Source organism: Saccoglossus kowalevskii, chromosome 5 (assembly GCF_978046115.1).
Source record: "Saccoglossus kowalevskii chromosome 5, keSacKowa6.1, whole genome shotgun sequence".
NCBI classification, from domain to species: Eukaryota; Metazoa; Hemichordata; class Enteropneusta; family Harrimaniidae; genus Saccoglossus; species Saccoglossus kowalevskii.
The window spans coordinates 35,196,941-35,220,625 of record NC_140645.1 but is presented as its reverse complement, the minus strand read 5'-3'; the positions used below and the strand labels follow the sequence as shown (position 1 = coordinate 35,220,625).

Genomic DNA, 23,685 nt, shown 5'->3' with positions numbered 1-23,685 from the left:
ATGTCTAACTACTACAGTTGCTTACACGACTATACTGATATTATCTACAATATGTCTAACTACTACAGTTGCTTACACGACTATACTGATATTATCTACAATATGTCTAACTACTACATTACTTACGCGGTTATACTTATAGTATCTACAATATGTCTAACTACTACAGTGCTTACACGACTGTACTGATATTACCTACAATATGTCTAAATACTACAGTGCTTACATGGCTATACTGATATTATCTACAATATGTCTAACTACTACAGTGCTTACACTGCTATACCGATATTATCTACAATATGTCTAACTACTACAGTTGCTTACACGACTATACTGATATTATCTACAATATGTCTAACTACTACAGTGCTTACACGACTGTACTGATATTATCTACAATATGTCTAACTACTACAGTGCTTACACGGCTATACTGATATTATCTACAATATGTCTAACTACTACAGTGCTTACACGACTATACTGATATTATCTACAATATGTCTAACTACTACAGTGCTTACACTGCTATACCGATATTATCTACAATATGTCTAACTACTGCAGTGCTTACACGGCTATACCGATATTATCTACAATATGTCCAACTACTACAGTGCTTACACGACTATACTGATATTATCTACAATATGTCTAACTAGTTCAGTGCTTACACGACTGTACTGATATTATCTACAATATGTCTAACTACTACAGAGCTTACACGGCTATACCGATATTATCTACAATATGTCTAACTAGTAGATTGCTTACACGACTGTACTGATATTATCTACAATATGTCTAACTACTACATTGCTTACACGGCTATACCGATATTATCTACAATGTGTCTAACTACTACAGTGCTTACACGGCTATACCGATATTATCTACAATATGTCCAACTACTACAGTGCTTACACGACTATACTGATATTATCTACCATATGTCTAACTACTACAGTGCTTACTCGACTATACCGATATTATCTACAATATGTCTAACTACTACAGAGCTTACACGGCTATACCGATATTATCTACAATATGTCTAACTACTACAGTGCTTACACGACTGTACTGATATTATCTACAATATGTCTAACTACTACAGTGCTTACACGGCTATACTGATATTATCTACAATATGTCTAACTACTTCAGTGCTTACACGACTATACTGATATTATCTACAATATGTCTAATTACTGCAGTGCTTACACGACTATAACAATATTATCTACAATATGTCTAACTACTACAGTGCTTACACGGCTATACTGATATTATCTACAATATGTCTAACTACTACAGTGCTTACACGACTATACTGATATTATCTACAATAAGTCTAACTACTACAGTGCTTACACTGCTATACCGATATTATCTACAATATGTCTAACTACTACAGTTGCTTACACGACTATACTGATATTATCTACAATATGTCTAACTACTACAGTTGCTTACACGACTATACTGATATTATCTACAATATGTCTAACTACTACATTACTTACGCGGTTATACTTATAGTATCTACAATATGTCTAACTACTACAGTGCTTACACAGCTATACTGATATTATCTACAATATGTCTAACTACTACAGTGCTTACACGACTGTACTGATATTATCTACAATATGTCTAACTACTACAGTGCTTACACGGCTATACTGATATTATCTACAATATGTCTAACTACTACAGTGCTTACATGACTATACTGATATTATCTACAATATGTCTAACTACTTCAGTGCTTACACGACTATACTGATATTATCTACAATATGTCTAATTACTGCAGTGCTTACACGACTATAACAATATTATCTACAATATGTCTAACTACTACAGTGCTTACACGGCTATACTGATATTATCTACAATATGTCTAACTACTACAGTGCTTACACGACTATACTGATATTATCTACAATAAGTCTAACTACTACAGTGCTTACACTGCTATACCGATATTATCTACAATATGTCTAACTACTACAGTTGCTTACACGACTATACTGATATTATCTACAATATGTCTAACTACTACAGTTGCTTACACGACTATACTGATATTATCTACAATATGTCTAACTACTACATTACTTACGCGGTTATACTTATAGTATCTACAATATGTCTAACTACTACAGTGCTTACACGGCTATACTGATATTATCTACAATATGTCTAACTACTACAGTGCTTACACGACTGTACTGATATTATCTACAATATGTCTAACTACTACAGTGCTTACACGGCTATACTGATATTATCTACAATATGTCTAACTACTACAGTGCTTACATGACTATACTGATATTATCTACAATATGTCTAACTACTACAGTGCTTACACTGCTATACCGATATTATCTACAATATGTCTAACTACTACAGTTGCTTACTCGACTATACCAATATTATCTACAATATGTCTAACTACTACAGAGCTTACACGGCTATACCGATATTATCTACAATATGTCTAACTACTACAGTGCTAACACGACTGTACTGATATTATCTACAATATGTCTAACTACAACATTGCATACACGGCTATACTGATATTATCTACAATATGTCTAACTACTACAGAGCTTACACGGCTATAACGATATTATCTACAATATGTCTAACTAGTACAGTGCTTACACGACTGTACTGATATTATCTACAATATGTCTAACTACTACATTGCTTACACGGCTATACCGATATTATCTACAATGTGTCTAACTACTACAGTGCTTACACGGCTATACCGATATTATCTACAATATGTCTAACTACTACAGTGCTTACACGACTATACTGATATTATCTACAATATGTCTAACTACTACAGTGCTTACTCGACTATACCAATATTATCTACAATATGTCTAACTACTACAGAGCTTACACTGCTATACCGATATTATCTACAATATGTCTAACTACTACAGTGCTTACACGACTGTACTGATATTATCTACAATATGTCTAACTACTACAGTGCTTACACGGCTATACTGATATTATCTACAATATGTCTAACTACTTCAGTGCTTACACGACTATACTGATATTATCTACAATATGTCTAACTACTGCAGTGCTTAAACGACTATAACAATATTATCTACAATATGTCTAACTACTACATTGCTTACACGGCTATACCGATAATATCTACAATGTGTCTAACTACTACAGTGCTTACACGGCTATACCGATATTATCTACAATATGTCTAACTACTACAGTGCTTACACGACTATACTGATATTATCTACAATATGTCTAACTACTACAGTGCTTACACTGCTATACCGATATTATCTACAATATGTCTAACTACTACAGTTGCTTACACGACTATACTGATATTATCAACAATATGTCTAACTACTACAGTTGCTTACACGACTATACTGATATTATCTACAATATGTCTAACTACTACATTACTTACGCGGTTATACCTATAGTATCTACAATATGTCTAACTACTACAGAGCTTACACGGCTATACCGATATTATCTACAATATGTCTAACTACTACAGTGCTTACACGACTGTACTGATATTATCTACAATATGTCTAACTACTACATTGCTTACACGGCTATACCGATATTATCTACAATGTGTCTAACTACTACAGTGCTTACACGGCTATACCGATATTATCTACAATATGTCTAACTACTACAGTGCTTACACGACTATACTGATATTATCTACAATATGTCTAACTAGTACAGTGCTTACTCGACTATACCAATATTATCTACAATATGTCTAACTACTACAGAGCTTACACGGCTATACCGATATTATCTACAATATGTCTAACTACTACAGTGCTTACACGACTGTACTGATATTATCTACAATATGTCTAACTACTACAGTGCTTACACGGCTATACTGATATTATCTACAATATGTCTAACTACTATATTGCTTACAAGGCTATACTGATATTATCTACAATATGTCTAACTACTACATTGCTTACACGGGTATGCTGATAGTATCTACAATATGTCTAACTACAACATTGCATACACGGCTATACTGATATTATCTACAATATGTCTAACTACTACAGAGCTTACACGGCTATACCGATATTATCTACAATATGTCTAACTAGTACAGTGCTTACACGACTGTACTGATATTATCTACAATATGTCTAACTACTACATTGCTTACACGGCTATACCGATATTATCTACAATGTGTCTAACTACTACAGTGCTTACACGGCTATACCGATATTATCTACAATATGTCTAACTACTACAGTGCTTACACGACTATACTGATATTATCTACAATATGCCTAACTACTACAGTGCTTACTCGACTATACCAATATTATCTACAATATGTCTAACTACTACAGAGCTTACACGGCTATACCGATATTATCTACAATATGTCTAACTACTACAGTGCTTACACGACTGTACTGATATTATCTACAATATGTCTAACTACTACAGTGCTTACACGGCTATACTGATATTATCTACAATATGTCTAACTACTGCAGTGCTTACACGACTATAACAATATTATCTACAATATGTCTAACTACTACAGTTGCTTACACGACTATACTGATATTATCTACAATATGTCTAACTACTACAGTTGCTTACACGGTTATACTTATAGTATCTACAATATGTCTAACTACTACAGTGCTTACACTGCTACACTGATATTATCTACAATATGTCTAACTACTACATTACATACACGTATCTAGTGCATACCATATATACTATGTATAGTATATTTTGTAATTAATGAAATTAACATCATCTTTACTTTGTATTTTAATCAACAGAACAGAAGCTTAAACGGGCAGGTAAGAATGACGTACACTATATTTATCTTATAGACATTTTCACGCACACATAATGGCTTGAATAATAACACTATTTATAGTCGATCCCAATGTTTATATTATTACTGTTTCTTAAATTAAATATTCAACTCGTATCTAGTGCATACCATATACACTATGTATAGTAATTAATGACATCGTTAACATCATCTTTACTTTGTATTTTAATCAACAGAACAGGAGCTTATACGGGCAGGTAAGAATGACGTACACTATATTTATGTTATTGACATTATCACGTGCACATAATGGCTTGAATAATAACACTATATATATAGTCGATCGCAATTTTCATATTATGACTCTTTGTTGAATTAACTATTCGACTCGTATCTAGTGCATATCATATACACTATGTATAGTAATTAATGACGTCATTGTTAACATCTTTATTTTGTTTTTCAATCAACAGAATTACAAGGTAAGAATTACGTACACTACATTTATATTGTGCACATAATAGCTTCAATAATAGCACTATTTATAGTCGATCGCAATGTTTATATTATGAATGTCTGTTCAATTAACTATTCAACTCGTATCTAGTGCATGCCATATACAGTATATAGTAATTAATGGAATCGTTGTTAACATCACCTTTACTTGGTTTTTCTCTCAACAGCACAGGAGCTTATACAGGCAGGTAAGAATGGCGTACACTACATTTATATTATTGACATTATCACGTACACATAATGGCTTGAATAATAACACTATATATAGTCGAACCCAATGATTATATTTTGACTGTTTGTTCAATTAACTATTCAACTCGTATCTAGTGCATAGCATATACACTATGTATAGTAATTAATGACAACGTTAACATCATCTTTACTTTGTATTTTAATCAACAGAACAGAAGCTTAGACGGGCAGGTAAGAATGACGTACACTACATTTATATTATAGACATTATCACGTACACATAATGGCTTGAATAATAACACTATATATAGTCGAACCCAATGTTTATATTTTGATTGTTTGTTCAATTAACTATTCAACTCGTATCTAGTGCATAGCATATACACTATGTATAGTAATTAATGACAACGTTAACATCATCTTTACTTTGTATTTTAATCAACAGAACAGAAGCTTAGACGGGCAGGTAAGAATGACGTACACTACATTTATATTATAGACATTATCACGTACACATAATGGCTTGAATAATAACACTATATGTAGTCGATAGCAATTTTGATATTATGACTCTTTGCTCAATTAACTATTCGACTCGTATCTAGTGCATACCATATACACTATGTATAGTAATTAATGACGTCATTGTTAACATCTTTATTTTGTTTTTCAATCAACAGAATTACAAGGTAAGAATTACGTACACTACATTTATATTGTACACATAATGGCTTCAATAATAACACTATTTATAGTCGATCGCAATGTTTATATTATATTATGAGTGTCTGATCACTTAACTATTCAACTCATATCTAGTGCATGCCATATACAGTATATAGTAATTAATGGAATCGTTGTTAACATCACCTTTACTTGTTTTTTCTCTCAACAGCACAGGGGCTTATACGGATAGGTAAGAATGACGTACACTACATTTATATTATAGAAATTATCACGTACACATAATGGCTTGAATAATAACACTATTTATAGTCGATTGCAATGTTTATATTATATTATGAGTGTCTGTTCACTTAACTATTCAACTCATATCTAGTGCATGCCATATACAGTATATAGTAATTAATGGCATCGTTGTTAACATCACCTTTACTTGTTTTTTTCTCTCAACAGCACAGGAGCCTATACGGGCAGGTAAGAATGACGTACACTACATTTATATTATAGACATTTTCACGCACACATAATGGCTTGAATAATAACACTATTTATAGTCGATCCCAATGTTTATATTATTACTGTTTGTTAAATTAAATATTCAACTCGTATCTAGTGCATACCATATACACTATGTATAGTAATTAATGACATCGTTAACATCATCTTTACTTTGTATTTTAATCAACAGAAGGGGAGCGTAGACGGGAAGGTAAGAATGACGTACATTACATTTATGTTATTGACATTATCACGTACACATAATGGCTTCAATAATAACACTATATATAGTGGAACCCAATGTTTATATTATGACTCTTTATTCAATGAACTATTCAACTCGTATCTAGTGCATACCATATACACTAAATAGTAATAAATGACATCGTTGTTAACATCGTTACTTTGTTTATTTAATTAACAGAACTAGGACTAGGTAAGAATGACGTACACTATATTTATATTATAGACATTATCTCGTACACATTACTTGACTAATAACTCATAATATATATAGTCGATCGCAATGTTTATATTATGATTTTGTTCCATTTATATATTCAACTCGTATCAAGTGTATATTATAAACACTATGTATAGTAATTATCACTATCGTTGTTAACATTATCTTTACTTTGCATTTTAAGTAATAAAAAAGAGGAGACAGGTCGGTAAGAATGACGTACACTACATTTAAGTTGACATTATCACGTACTCAATTCATCTTGAATAATAACACTATATATAGTAAATCTTAATGTTCATATTATGACTTTGTTCAATTAAATGTTTAACTCGTATCTAGTGCATACCATATAAACTATGTATAGTGATTAATAAAATCGTTAACATCATCTTTACTTTGTATTTTAATCAACAGAACAGGAGCTTATACGGGCAGGTAAGAATGACGTACACTACATTTGTATTATAGACATTATTTCGTGTACATAATGACTTGAATAATAACACTATATGTAGTCGATAGCAATGTAAAATTTTAATCTGAAAATAACAATCTAGAACCAGTGTAACTAGTTCGTATCTAGCATAAATACTATGCATCATAACCAATGCATTGTTTTGAATATTGACATTACTTTGTATTTTAATCAACAGAACAGGGACGTATACGTGCGGGTAAGAATGAAGTATACTACGTTTTCACTATGAACATTATCACAGAACTACATATAATAGTAACGTAGGATAGAGAATATAATAATCAACGACGTCTGATTAATATTGTCTTTATTTCTTTTTATGTATCATTAGAATACGCTCGTTATATTGCAGGTAAGAATGTTGTACATGGATATGTTTCTCATATATACATTATACCTATACACCCTTTAACAAATTGTTGTAAATACTTTTTAAAAATGTCTGAACTATATTAAATCGCGGCGCTCCTGTTGGCTATTAAAATGTTAATAGCCGGGTTGTGGTATTCATGCGATAAAACACATTTGTTGGAAATAAAAATTGTAGCCAATGTAAGATTGTTATCTGATAATAAAAAGATCTAGCACCAGTGTAACTAGTTCGTATCTAGTATAGATACTATGCATTATAATCAAAGCATTGTTGTGAATATTGACATTACTTTGTATTTTAATCAACAGCACAGGAACGTATACGTGCGGGTAAGAATGAAGTATACTACGTTTTCACTAAGAACATTATTTCAGAACTACATGTAATTGTACCGAATGATATAGACTATTATAATCAACAACAACGGATTAACATTGTCTATGTTTATTTTTATGTATCAATAGAATACGCCCGTCGCATTACAGGTTAAATGTTGTACACGGCGTACGTATATCTGATAATAGCACTATGCATAGTAGATTTATATACATTTATCGAATATCGCTTTATTTCAGGCCAATAAACAATTGTATATTTGCAGAACTACGCACTGCAGATAACTGACAAAAGCATTCAATACACTTGTTTAAAAATACATTACGTTTCTGTACATTGCGTGATATTCTGAATACAAACATGAATGGGTCTATAATTATATCCATCTGTAATTATCTCCAATGCTAATATGAACGTTGTGATAGCATTTCTGATGATTTCTCTGTATTGGTTATTCAACTATAATTTAGATATTTACACAACGTATACTGACATTGTTGCTAACATTATCTCGATTTTGTAATGCAACAGAAATGAAACGAAAACGTTTCTCGTATACATAAAACACGATTGAAATTCTTTATATTTGATAGAAAAGTTAATATTCAGATTCCGTGTACCATTGATTATTCACTTTTCCTATGTATACTAATCAATGACGTCTATATTATTATTTGGCCTTTTTATTTTTAATTTCAGAGCAGGCAGAGCAATCGGATGATGAAGGTATGCACATGTGATAATTATTAGTATGTCATTGACGTTAATGCAAGACAATAAGAAAATCAAGTCTTATCTGTGGTGGTTTTTGTTAATATCATTATGAACTAGAAGAGTCTGAGAGCGCGAACACTCTCCACACTGGCATACTCTATTGTATTAATACCTATCTTGTCTCGAGAACCCCTGCTAAATAATCAATAATCACCAAAAATCTGAAATATCGTGTTTGCAGACAAACGACGACACGATCCTTATCTTCCCCAAACTATATTGGGTAACCAGCATCTCAAAAATCATACTTAATGTACTTGTGTATGTTTTCTCCTGTCTGTGTATATGAATATTAATTATTCCTTGTTAGTTATCAAATTTGTTATTTTTAAACAAACCTGTCTTATGTAATTATAAAAAGGTTGTAAGACTCAATTTTGTTGGTACACGTTTCGCAAGTCATGAACACCACGACGTGTTCAATCAACTATCTAACTCGCATCTAGTCTATACCATAACAATAATGTGTATACTAGTCAATGGCATCGATGTTAACATTATATTTATTCAATTTCAATCAACAGACGAATTTTCGCTTATTCATAAAGGTATGTATGCCGTAAACTCACATCATTATTTATATAAACGTCATGAGCATTATGTCTTGAATAATGAAACCGCAGAGTGCAGAGACAACAAAGCTTCAATGCAACGCCCTATAAGCGTTCTGATCTAGCTAAAACTATAAAATATAAGCTGTGTAACCTTAAAGGGCGGTGGTCGTTGCCGCGTCTTGTTCGATTTAGGACTCGTAGCCACGTATACAACGCGTGTGAAATGCATAGTTTATATACATGAAACGCGAACACGCACTGAGCGACGACAACCGCCCTATAATTCAATGTACGGTAATTTGTGCATGTTGACCCAGGAATAGAGTTTTATAAACTTGTACGTGATTAGAATTACCTTATAGTATATTATATAAGCATTTTTGAAATGTATAGCACTGGATGGCTGTAGAGATTACTCTTAATCGTGCGTTACAAATTGTCAATTGTTCTCGGTATATACAAAAATCTACGTTCATCTAAAGGAACGTTATCACATTTCTATACTGAGTAATAACATGAGATTCAAAGTTAAATGTAGTGCACGTTATACTACACATGATATCAATAAAATTTTATATCTTTGTTTCAGATTTTACAGAACAATCTGACGATGAAGGTATTTTTATTCGTAATTTTGATTACTAAGGTTAATAAATTGAATCTCGTGATTGTATTTCCGTCTTTTTGAATATAAGATATATTTATGAATAACATTTACTTTGTTTTTAATGCAGACTAAATGGTATTTCAATGTAAAGGAGTTTGAAATGACAAAGGAAATTGCTGTGAATGAATGACGCCATATTGAACTTTTGTATATAAAAACTATATCATCATGTTTGTGACCGCTGTGTTGTAATATCATCATCCACAAGAAAACCGGAGTTGTCTCTATATACAGAAATCATTGCATTCATTGTTAATGCAGCTTAAAAAGCAGTTCAGTCAGTTTAGAACTGTTCGGTTGAACGTATAATTCAATACTTTCCAAATAAACGCAATTAAATAGTTCAATTAGTATAAACGAGAACGTAGCATTAGTGTCCTTGACTTGCTTAGAAATCAGAAAATGTATTGAAGATTCAGAAAAACTAGAATATTCACTGAACATGTGTACCATGCAATCTATCTCTCTCAGAAACAATACGTAAAATTATTGTTCTTGTTTTGTTAAAAGGAATTTTAGGTGTTTTTTTGTAAGGTAATATTTACAAACTATTTAACAAGGAATAACAAGTCAAAATTAGTTTACGCATTATAAATAATTCCCTGTATACTTAATCTACAATTAATCCTTTGCGTTTGATTTTTTCCAACATTTTATATAGTACATCATTTCTAATAGATTTGCACTTACTTTGAGACTTTTATTCGCTTTTTTTCTTGTCTTGTAATGCAATTTGTTTTATCAGTTACACCTGTAAATGGAATAAAGGGTTTCCTAACACGAAATAAAAAAAAAGAAACAAATAAATGGTTAAGGGTTAAGATATATATATATATATATATATATATATATATATCATATTCTTAGTATGTCTCTCTCGTAATTAGGGGCCCTCTATAGTTGAGTTCAGTTTCTTATTTCTGCGGCTCGTGCATATATTTCGTGAGTTGTGCAATATCTCGTGGTACAACCGCGGGGGGGGGGGGGGTTATTGGGTTATTGCTATTATATTATACCAGTATATTGACAAGGTGTTTACTTGCATTTACTATAAGATCATGATTATGGCAATTGAACCTGAATATTTATAAACAATATGTAGTTGTAAATTGAATGCAAACAACAAATACACACGCAACACAGTTAAAATTAAATATAATTGTATTCCCCGTGAAAACGAAACATACCCACAGTGAATAGAACAGCGTAAACACTCAAATTAGCATAGCAATAGATGACCTTCCTGACCTGTTAGTGACTACGTCAACGCCATTTGAAATACAGGGTCGTGTGCAGACGAAGTCCGAAAACGGGGACTTATAATTCGGTCTCCGTCCGTCCGTGTGTCCGTGCGTCTCTGCGTCCGTGCGTCCGTCCGGAGTCATATCTCAGAATCCCTTGGACCGATTCCGTTCATTCTTTGCACGTGCCTAGTAGTTTATGTGGGACAAATGCACATGCAGTGGTTTAGCGATTCGATTCAAAATGGCCAACTGGCAGCCATCTTGTTTTTTGAAAATGGTGTATTTTGGACATGCTTTGTCAGTTTTCATTCAAACTTGGTACATAGATTATACATGTTAGGATACATGTCCATGATGATTTATTTCACAATTGGATCAAAGATGGCCGACTGGCAGCCATCTTGTTTTTTGAAAATGTCGTATTTTGGACATGCTTTGTCAGTTTTCATTCAAATTTAGTACATAGATCATACATGTTAGGATACATGTCCCCGACCGTCCGTGAGTTCATGAGGAAGACCGTCCGTGTGTCCGTCTGTCCGTGCGTCAGTCTATCCAACGTCATATTTCAGAATCCTGTGGACCGATTCCGTTCATTCTTTGCATGTGCCCAGTACCTTATGTGGGACATATGCACATGCAGTGATTTAGCAATTCGATTCAAAATGGCCGACTGGCAGCAATCTTGTTTTTTGAAAATGTTGTATTTTGGACATGCTTTGTCAGTTGTCATTCAAACTTGGTACATAGATTATACATGTTAGGATACATGTCCATGACGATATATTTCACAATTGGATCAAAGATGGTCGACTGGCAGGCATCTTGTTTTTGTTTTTTATGCGGTCGGGTATCTTGGATGTGCTCTGTCAGTTTTCATTCAAATTTGGCACATACATGTACTTTATACATGTTAGGATGCATGTCCATGACAATTTGTTTCAAAATCTGGTCAAGGATGGCCGTTTGACAGCCATCTGACTTTTTGACCTTACTACTATATTTCCACAATTTATGTACCATTTTCATTCGTATTTGGCACATACATCATACATATCTCTGTGTTTCATAATCAGATCAAAGATGGCTGAATAACGGCTGTTTTTATTTTGGCCATATTACTATGACACGAAACACGTGTTTTCATGTAAATAAACAATCTGTTGTATACGCCACTTGGAACTCAAGTTTCAAGGACACGCTTGCGACAACCCCTCCGCTTTAAAATGACAAGCACAAAGAGAACTTAACGGGGACTGTGTCATTTTCAATGACTTGTTTTTTAAGTTTTGGTATTTTCGAAAGCCAACAAGGACCCGTTTAAATCTCGCGTAAGTAACAACCAATCACAGCCCCCACTTTTATACAGGCTGTCGGTTGCTTCATCCTTTTCAGTGTAGCGATACTCTACGGGCAATCTTTCTGTATATTATATTTTGCCCACTTGAATAAACCATCAATAGAAAATTATCAGTATATTTTTTATTTACAAAAGATATTCCACAGTATTTTACAATTGTTGTCATTACATTGAATATTTTTTTCTCTTCCAACAAATGTGTACACTTTCTGATGCATCTTCGCCAGCCAAGGTTCGTTTATTCAGTCATCGCTTCAATTTTACATCAAACACTGAGCAACAAATAAGTAAATCACAATGATTAGAACACTGTAAACAGATATAGTAAACAATGGAAAATGATTTTAAATTGTATAACGGTCACCGGCCCACGGCATCGACGCAGAATATTAGAGCAAAAAATATTTCCTGATCAATTGCGATGTATTCCAAATAAGAAATATATTATTCCAGTCCAAATCAGCTCAATTACTTTAATAAAGAGTTATTGTATAATGTGCAAAATGTGACACATTTTGATAAATATTTACAGCTACGGCTTCAATACCGTAGACGATTTTGGGCCGTATCGTCAACAAAACATCACCCGTCTCCAAGCGACTGGAGAAAGATAACGGTGTTCGGTCGAACCGGTGGAAAAAAATCGTCATTCCCGGAATAACTACACAAAATATCTACCTAAACTAGAACCATTCGAGCCACAACATGAACTTAAAAATAAAAATAAAAGATGACTTTCGTTGCATTTGACAATGATAAACCGAAAAGCCGTGTTTTTCCCGGTCGTTTTTGTCACTAACGTCGGTATATTCCGCCATTTTATTTGAGTGTGTTTGCGACCTGACTCTGCCCGGTGACGTCATCAGGTGCGCTATAGAAGGAGGTCTGTGATTCTTTGGCTAAAATCGTCGATAGTGAGTCTCATTGAAATCTCGTTACATAGGAATCGAGTCGAATCGGAAAACCAAAATCAAAGTAAAATTATAAAATAAAAAAGCATTAATAACAAAAGCAATAAAAAATAAAATAAAAATAAGTTTATAGCCAAGCTCGTACACTACATCAGATTTTAATCAGATTAGTACATGATATGCCTTGTCTCAACTCCGGCCAAATAAAGGACTGTGCATGCCGTCGCTCTAGTAAGACATTTGTTCGTGTACACTCGGGACAAATATGCAGCTTTCGAAATAACCTTTTCCATCTCCCCTAATTTATTTATCTCCAGTTGAGTATAGCAATACTAGTACCATATATCGTCGTCGAATTTTTGGTTATCTCATGATATTTAAAACAAATTTTGTCAGGTAGAATTGTGTCTGTTTTTGGCATTTTTTCGCCCTTCAATTCCATCTAGTTGGTCATCAGTTAACCTTAAAGATCGTGTTTTTTGTTGGATGTTCGCAATTCATTTCAAAGTCACAACACCGAGGACAAGACATGTTTTACCAGCAAACACAGCGCTCTGGCGTTCTTTTAGGTTTGTGTGGCGAACGACGATCACCCAACAGCTGACCCTCACAACGTACTTGGATCCCGCCATTAACAAAAAGCAATATCATGGTTAAAAAATGTTCAGATATTTTTAATTCGGTAATTTTTCCAATATCTTTTCTAAAATTCCACCACTATATTTCCCTAAAAATCAAATGCTACCGGTTTTATGTATTTCCACATTAAATTTGTAGTCAATTCATGTTCCAGGGCCACTTTGTTTAGCGTAACTGTGCGTTATTAGCCAATATACCAAAAATTACTTATGCAAATTCTGTGTTTGGACTAATCAAATCGATGGATTAACACCACTGGTATAATAATTTGTATCCCCTTCCTCATAATCACTAAAAAAGTACAATTCTTATAGAAGTATTACAATTTTCAGTATCTCATTGGCAATGTTGCAACGTTTCATGCATTGTATTGTAGGATAGGATGAACGGAGAATACTCTTGCATCAAACATTATTCTTGATATACTTCACCATCGTTCATATACAGAATAGCAAACATGACTACAATTAAATTTATGTCCCATTATCATCTTCCTGCATTTTTGCAATCGCTACCAAGACTAGCATCACAAGTTTAATACATGAAATATTCCAGGGGGTCTAGATTGTGTGTTGACTGGTGTGCAATATTTAAAATAACATAATACATAACCATATAAAACATAACGTATTATTGCCATCAACGTAGTTTATAATCTGTGATAATAGACACTACAAATGTTGTTTAAATGAATACAGTTATTGCAACTAAGCAAAAACCAATAGTTTCACCCATAACGATTTTCCTCAAAAATAAAATGGCGACAAGCGAGCCTGAGCGAGATGGAAGTACCGACAGTTTTGAGCTTTGAAAGTGCAGACCCACGTTTATGTAATTGTAAGGGAGTTTGTATATGGATCGGGGCGTGGGACTTGCCAGGCTTCAGGCTTCAGCACTGGCATTGACTATAGGTTGCTTAATTTGTTATTGCTGTGATGAGTTGTGGAATATATGTTATCTATACGGACCCAATAAATCGTGCATGCGCAGTTGCGACGCCTATATCTATTTAATCCATCGAATCAAATTGTATATAAAAGAAACTTTCATTATTGGATGGACACTATGGTACATGGATGTATTAATCATTATCGTTCATTCCCTACTGCGTGTTATTTAGTTTGAGACACTCAGCGTTAGCATTCAATACATGTCATTCCATTTGCTCTGCATCAACAAACTTCACGACTATAAAGAGATTTCCTGCAGCGACAAGAAACCAGTTTTGAAAGTTCGTTTGGTGATGGATCTGTTGTCATAAGCACTGGTTGCAGTTTACCATCTTAGCATTGTCAGTGTGGGCACCCTAATTTTATATTTGAAACCACAAGCTCACGATCTCATTAGATAGCGCCCTCTTGTGGGTAAAACAGAGGATTGAAAGGTCACATTGTGTTTTGCATGTTGTATGAAAAATTAACCTTGAGGAAAAGTGGTAATGAGCTATTTAAAGCGGAATAAATCTACTGTTTGCTGGTTGCTGAATCTGTATGTAATATTTGGGGGGGCTCGTCCGGGAACCAGTAGACAGAAGAACGCAGTCAACAGTTTAAACAAGAACCATCCAGTGCAGACAGTGAGTATAGTGAAGACAATCTGTGGGACGCTATTAGCCTAATGTGTGTTGGCTATACGGATATTCCATTAACACTAAATGGAATATCTAGAATAGTTTACATCAGCATAAGATAGAAGGAAAGAAAAACTGCTTTTATACCTATTAGATAATGATGACCTGTTCAAAACTGCAATGGAAGTTGGTTTAGATGAGAGGCCCCGTAAAAAAAATCCATACTGACTCTAGTGAAAGCCATTAATCACCACACAGATACTGAGTGGTTGTGTTTGGAAGATGGTGGGATATCACACTTCTTGAGCTCCAAAAACTTTATGTCAGACTTGGCACAGGAAATGGAAGTGTTGAGTGACATTGGAAAAAGTGACAGCATGGATGAGAAAGTAGAACAGCTGGATGAAGAACTAGCCAAATTGGAGATGCGAATAACAGATATATAAAATGAGAGTGATCCCAAAGCAAATACACAACCATGTGATCGCCATGACAACCTCTAAGTCAGAGTCTGCTGCAGCTGGTGAGGCCATCCGAATGAATTTAAAAACACTAGGTGCTGCTCTGAGAATAAAGAAATTTAAGACAGATTAGGGAAAGGGTTAACTTTTTTCAAGTTTGGTGCGCCAAATACAGAGTAGATTAATTTGGGGATTCTCCAATGATGATATCATATAAGCAGTTGTTCGAGCTACCAATCCAGGATTAAAATCTAGAAGTTGTTTATAGGGTAAAGTAGAGTTTTTTCAGGAAGCCCAAGCAGCTGGAGGGTCAACTCAGTATTTCATGATGCAAATGATGAATTTAAGGCACAAAGTATTATTTGCCTCACGCGAATCTGAAAGTTGAAATCACGTCTCGCAATGAAGTGGTCTGGTCTGAGTAGTGATGTAATCCAACTGGAAATGAAGCAATATGCCAAAGATTTCACGATTAAAAACTCAATGAGATAGTGTGTAGTGAAAACGAAAGTCGTTGCTATGAATTATCATACATTCGAAGCAATAAAGATTGAACAGTATCAGTGGTACCACCGAGGAAATGACTAAGGACACTGAATTTAAGAAAATAAGTAACCTAAAAACGAGATTTCATTATTGGTACGTGCTGAGCTGAGCAGAGCAGATATAGGAGTACTGACTGAAGCAATGAATGATAAATCCAGAAGAGGACAAAGGAGGAGCGGTTGTACTAAGTGTCGTAAAGAATGAAATGATATATGCAAGTACTGTTCCAGTTGGACTGTCATACTAAACGAACTAGCAGACATGGTGAACCATCGGAAAACGAGGTTGGGCTACTTCAGCGGGACATGGATTTACCATGGTAACTAAACAGTCCCAAACATGCCACAATTGTCAGAAGAACTCAACTCTACTCAGTTTCGTATGTATACTGGGAAGTACTGTTCATAAGTATGACTGAGGCTGAAGTAGCACCAGGTACAACACAAAGCAAATTGTAATATTGTACATCAGGTGGCAACCTCAAGTGATAAACACAGTGTCAGTGATAACATTAAAATGACATTTCCCACTAATCTTACACCTAGAATGATGAAGTTGGTAGAGGAGTGGTGTTATATTTTGTGCTATATGCATGGAGAAAAGGTTGAAGCCCTGTGGGATGCGGGAGCAGAAGTATGTGTTATGACACACAAATGGAAACAGCAGTTTATCCCGCATTTACCACTATTGGAAGTGGGACAAAAATTAGATCTGTCAGCATGAGATGGATGTCAGATTCCATACACTGGATGAGGGGGGGGGGGGGTTAGTTCCAACTGCTGACAGACAGTAATACTACTAATATTTTTGGGGGGGACCTTTTCTTGTGAGGGACGTAAGTCATGGGAAGGGTGGTGGGACTTACATACCAGTCATTGGCTACAATCTTATTGAAGAGATAGTTAACAAGTACTTGCAAAAACTAACTGGAGGAAATCAATCAACTGCCTTGATAAAATCCCGATGCATTTTCAACAGTACAGCAGAATAACCTGAAGTCAGTAATTAATCTCATTCAGTGCAAAGCAAATGAAAAAGACGAATTATGTGGAGTCAGAGTAGGTAGAAAAGGTGTAACAATTCCACGAGTAGGGACAGTTGATGTGAGATGTCAATTTCGAACTGGACCAGTCAGTGAAAAGCAGCCAGTGTTGTTCAAACCTAATGTAGCAATGCCCTGACCAGATGACTGATGACCTGATAGTTGCAAAACAACTTGACAAGCTCTCTAAATGGATTACACACAAAGTGACAGTAAAAGTCCACAATCCAACAAGGCATGGTATTTCATGAGAAGTCACACTGAATTTGGTAAAGTCAATTTGATCCAGTCTGTCATTCGAGTGGATATTCAAAAGGTAGACAACAAGACTATGTTACGTACTTGTGATTTTATGAGACATAAAGAGAAGATTGATTTCATAATGTTTATACTGAAGTAATATGGCTTGTGGACAGAAGTTAAATGTTCGCCAGATGAGGGCGTAGTGATATGCTGTTTTCTTCTTCCAAAATTGTAGACACCCTTTGTTATGTAAATTACAAGCACACCTGGTAGAACCCACTGTTCTTCCAGAGTTAAAAACAAGTATGACCTGTCAATCACCTTTATGACAGTTATCAAAATGCACACCGTTTCTTCCCGTCATTCCATGCACACTTCCATTTGTAGGGTTATGATCAGAGACTCTGCTGAATTACAAAGTTTGCTGTTTAAGCTGAACCTGACACTATGAACACTACTAACTGTAATTGCATTTCTATTGTACAAAGGCTATAGTCGTTCAAAATGAAATTAAGATTTGGCATATCTTAAACATAAAATATTCTAAGGACTGATCACCCTGCAAAGATATTTTGTGCTGAACTATCACAGTTATGAAATGGGAGTCAATAGAACTGTTATATTATGGACTGTTTGGAAATTGAACATTGGTTCTAAACAAAAGGAATACCTCAACAATTTCATTATTATTTATTACTTTTATTCAAACTATACACATAACTCAAGTTTTTATTTGGGTAAAAGTATTCTCTGCTGACTACATGCCTTTGTATTAATTACAGCTAGCCAGTGAACTGCGGATACATTTTTTTCTTTTGGATTTTTGAGTAATTCCAATATCCTAAGTTGAAATGCATGGGACTCCTTTTATTCAACAGGGAGGAAGTGTGGGAAGTTTATCGTATTAGATAGCGCCATCTTGTGGGTAAAATAATGCTACATTCCTCATCTGTCTTTGGCAGAACAGCCAATAAATTACATCTGCTGGTGTGGTACCAGCCATAGATTCATCAGCATACAAAGGTTACACACATCTTTTCAATGTCTTCTACAATATCTAAAGGCTGACCAAACATCGCCAGTGTTTCCTATTGATTCTGATTATGATAGATAAGATTTCAAGCTTTCTTCTTCCCAATACCAGCAAAGGAACTTGTGGAGTCACAACCAGTACCTGCATGACATTCTGGTGAGACTTGACAGAGTTGCCAGCCAAGACTGTGTGGCGAACTGTAAATATGTATGAATTGCATCTTAGTTTAAGCAGTGAAATCGTAAAACGGGCGTGGGTCTGGTCTATGAATGGCCTGTGTCAACATATGGTTGAAATTAGAGAATAATTTGTTGTTATGTAGACCTTGTCTTGTACTTGTTTTGTAAAATGTGAAACGTTGACTAAAATCAGAACTACAATATTTTTTACGCATGCCTCAAAGGCTCAAATCATATTTTATTAATATCCTTTTCTAGTTAAGTTTCATTCCCAGTAGATGGTTTGTATGTTTATAGGATCAGAATAATTTTGGAATATGTAATTAGTTAAATTTATGGGTGTCATGTGACCTACATATCTGCATTGTATTTGCTAGGCGTTTGTTACCACTGATTCTTTAGCAAAAAAGAATATGTTTGTCATTTGCAATCTTTTCTTTATTTATGTATCTTGAGTTATCGTTGTAATGTGATAAGAAAACGGAACAACAAATATTACTGTGAAATGGCCACTTATTTGTACAAAGTTATTTTATTCAAGTCATTAAGCAGTACAACACTTCAAATAATAGATTAGTATTTTAGATTTAGTTTTTTTTTCTATTGGTTTTCTGTTTATGTTAAAGTTATTTTTCTTAAACATTTAAAGAGAGAAATATCAATCAGTGCTGCGTTCACGTCGTCCTCCGTTAATATACTAAACATGTTGCTTTCAATGCACTAATATTAAACGCCTTCTATCGTCTAAAACATAAAATATAAAATAAAAATATTATCAATCCCAGTTAGATTTATGTTGAAGATAGGTATGAACTTTTAACACAGGCACGATACATAGTTTTGGGAGAGAAATGTTGAACCTGTATATGGTAGCTTAAATTGTGTGATTTGATATAAAAAAAATCATTTAGTTGAATATTTTTACATAAATTATTTTTTAACCCGGTCTATCAGATTTAACTTTCTTCTGTCTACTATTGTTTGTGTAAGGATGAATAATAGTATGTAACCTTACTAAATAATGATGAACAACATTTCAAATGACCGGAACAGCAGTAGCCCGCTATTGTGACATGTTATTTGCAAATTGGGCTAATTATTTTTTTTTTCTAATGAAGGCAAATTTCTGCAGAATTGTCCATCAACATTTCTGAATTTAGTGATTATATTAAAAATGATATATTCAGTTGAATGTGGTGTTAATAACACTACATAATCTACTACATACTTGGATTTCTACCAGACTAAAAAGATTATGTTAATATGTTAATTTTACCATCAATTATCCACATCGTTGCAGCATTATATAATTCTACTCCCTCCTACTAACTGGTTATACACTTCCGAACTTGTCCGCTATATGAGAATGCCTTATTAGTACATGTGCCAACTTTTTCAAAACGTGTTTGACAGATGTACTGGGGTTGTTTATAAATATAACTGTTACAGAGATGATCTCTGATGACATTTTTCTGATGTAGACATATGGTTTTAGACAGAAACCATTTCAATGTTACACCGAAATGTTTGATGTATTTACAGCAGGCTGTAACTTATGGCTTCACGATGACAGATGTGTGTATTGAGATTCAAATTGTTTTTAGGTCACTCAGTAGTTAAAAATTACAAAATGCATATATAAATCACATAACCTGTTCTCCAAAATTACTATCATTTAGTCCAAAATACATGACTCTCGACGTCCCTTGCAACGGATGAAACAAATCAATTCATACAAATGTTGCCTTGAGTCTAATTTATTCCAATCCAAATACAGCATGACAAGTGGCGATTGACTGCAATGGAAAACCAGTCAATAAGCAAAATGGTATACATAACAAGTCATACATGCCAGCATACACAACACTAAACTGCACGACTTAGGAGACAGCGTCCCAAGCGGGTAATTCACATTTACTATTTTTTTACCGTAAATATTACCGTAAATTTTGCAAAAAAAAAACAACTGATTTAAGAAACCATTCAAACGCATGATGTCAACAAGGATGAATAAAGGTGAGGTAAATAGCCATAGCTTAATCGATCATACACAACTATATGATGCAGAGCTTACTGCACAGTCTATTATATCATATGCTATTGGCACTTGTATTGGTAAATTGCTAGAAATAATATACTCAGCGTATTTATAAATTGACCCGATAACAAACACAATTCCTTGGCTTTCAGCCAGTTAGTAATGACGTTAGTAATGTGGACAACGTTTACGGAGCTCGACACTAGACTTTTCCTCTCAGACCCTGACCTTGGCAACTAAAGGCCCTACCGGGCTATACTAATAAAATAAATACACAGCAATAGTTGTATAATGTACACACAAGTACATACAAACCATTTTGTGATGATTAAACATAGTCTCGACAAACATGCATAACAATAAATAAATCTACAACCTGAATTTGATATCAAGATTGCTTTATTTTGGCATTTGGTCTACGTATTCGTAGTTTTTCATTCTTTAGTATTATGCTTATTAATTTGGCAATTAGCAAAAACTTCTTCAGAAGTGATTGAACTACAGTTTTAAGTTTTTATATATTTAGACAGTGTTGGCCACACATTTTGTTAACATTTTGGAGTTTTACAATTATAGCAGATCATTTTACAAAAGGAAATTTTACCTATGGAATGTCTCTTTTTCGTTTTGTTTTTAAATCGCATTACTTTTGTTCTGGTTCTTCAGTTGGTGAGGACGTTTCCAACTTAGATGACTTCATCAACGCAGTGAAATACATTACGTGTGCACAGAGGGCCATTTTGCGCGTAATATTATGCAAACCCATTTGTGACAAAGGCGTGTGAGCGTGAAGCATGCTGCAAATGTATGTTTGCTCCTTTGAGAAGTCACTGGGAGCGGGCCAGCAAAGTCCATGCCAACATTGTAATGGTTTATGTGTTACTGGAATCGCACGAGAGATTTACATCTTTTCGCCAGTTGAACCAGAAGAATATTGTGGCCACTACTTTCCTTGTCTTCACCGAACCAAAATAACCAAAGTCATCATGCAGTGCTTCTAATACACAAGAAGCTTCTTTAATTGAGAGAACTTTCAGTGACCTACCTTCATGACTTTCTTTGAATAAAGCTGTTTACATGACTTGGTATATTGTTAGGTTTCTAGCAATATAATGGTCTTTGATATCTTATCAATTGATATAGCCTTTAAATGGTGCTCTGGAATGGTAGTTAGTTTTCCTGATCTATGTTTAATTTTTTGTCAATATAATATACCAGTTTTCTCTTTGATTCTTTGAGTTGGCGCACATGTGTTTGGGACTTTTGGTCAGTAACGACTATGAAATGACATCCTTCTAAGTACATGCTGAATTATTCACCAGAAGCCCACACAAGTGCAAGACATTCTTTCTCCGTTGTCCATGAACTAAACTTGCCGGGTCAGCATGAATGCTCTGGCCATTCACCACATTCATTGACACTTGACGTGCATTTCGCGGATTCATCTTAAATCTGGTACTACGAAACTCATTAAAACATCCATTAATATCATCCAAGATAACCCTCGGTTATATAGCATATATAAGTGTGTTTGTTTACTTAATGCAATCTGAAGTTGAAGCTGAGGTGTTGTTTTGCAATTCTCAAATCCAATTCCAGCCTCGAAAGAATGGTCAAATGTATCACACTCGTCAGTCTGAATATGGGTGAAAACATTTTTGGTATCCCTCTGAGTGATAAGTGTAATTTGGAGACTTTATTGTTTCCATTCTTAATTCCGTAAGCAAAGAAATAGGCTTTAATATAGGTTTAGTGGAATTCAATTTCGGTTCGTTCACTGCCGTTCAATGGTACAATATTCAATGTCACACTTATGACCAGATTAAAAAGCAGGATAATTTAATAGATGTTTGTAAGCACGCTAACATCAGGTACGATTACAGATGATGTTATTCGATACACTGAAAAAGCTCCTCAAATTAAAATAAACTGCAAGAAACTTGTTCTTAAAACTTTGTTCTAGGAACATCACATGACACGCACAACAGCTATCGTCTTTCTATCC

The 23,685-nt window shown here is 34.2% G+C and overlaps 2 long non-coding RNA genes across 2 annotated transcripts; both read left to right on the top strand.

The window, feature by feature from the left end:
* The first annotated feature begins 6,451 nt into the window (after positions 1 to 6,451).
* On the top strand, positions 6,452 to 7,423 carry LOC146746099 (uncharacterized). The gene is made up of 4 exons (XR_014929577.1): positions 6,452 to 6,500; positions 6,722 to 6,742; positions 6,957 to 6,977; positions 7,191 to 7,423. It is a non-coding gene; the product is annotated as an uncharacterized LOC146746099 (long non-coding RNA).
* Positions 7,424 to 9,117: 1,694 nt separating this feature from the next.
* LOC146746098 (uncharacterized) lies at positions 9,118 to 10,548 on the top strand. Its single transcript, XR_014929576.1, has 4 exons — positions 9,118 to 9,145; positions 9,718 to 9,741; positions 10,337 to 10,363; positions 10,482 to 10,548. It is a non-coding gene; the product is annotated as an uncharacterized LOC146746098 (long non-coding RNA).
* The last annotated feature ends 13,137 nt before the right edge of the window (positions 10,549 to 23,685 follow it).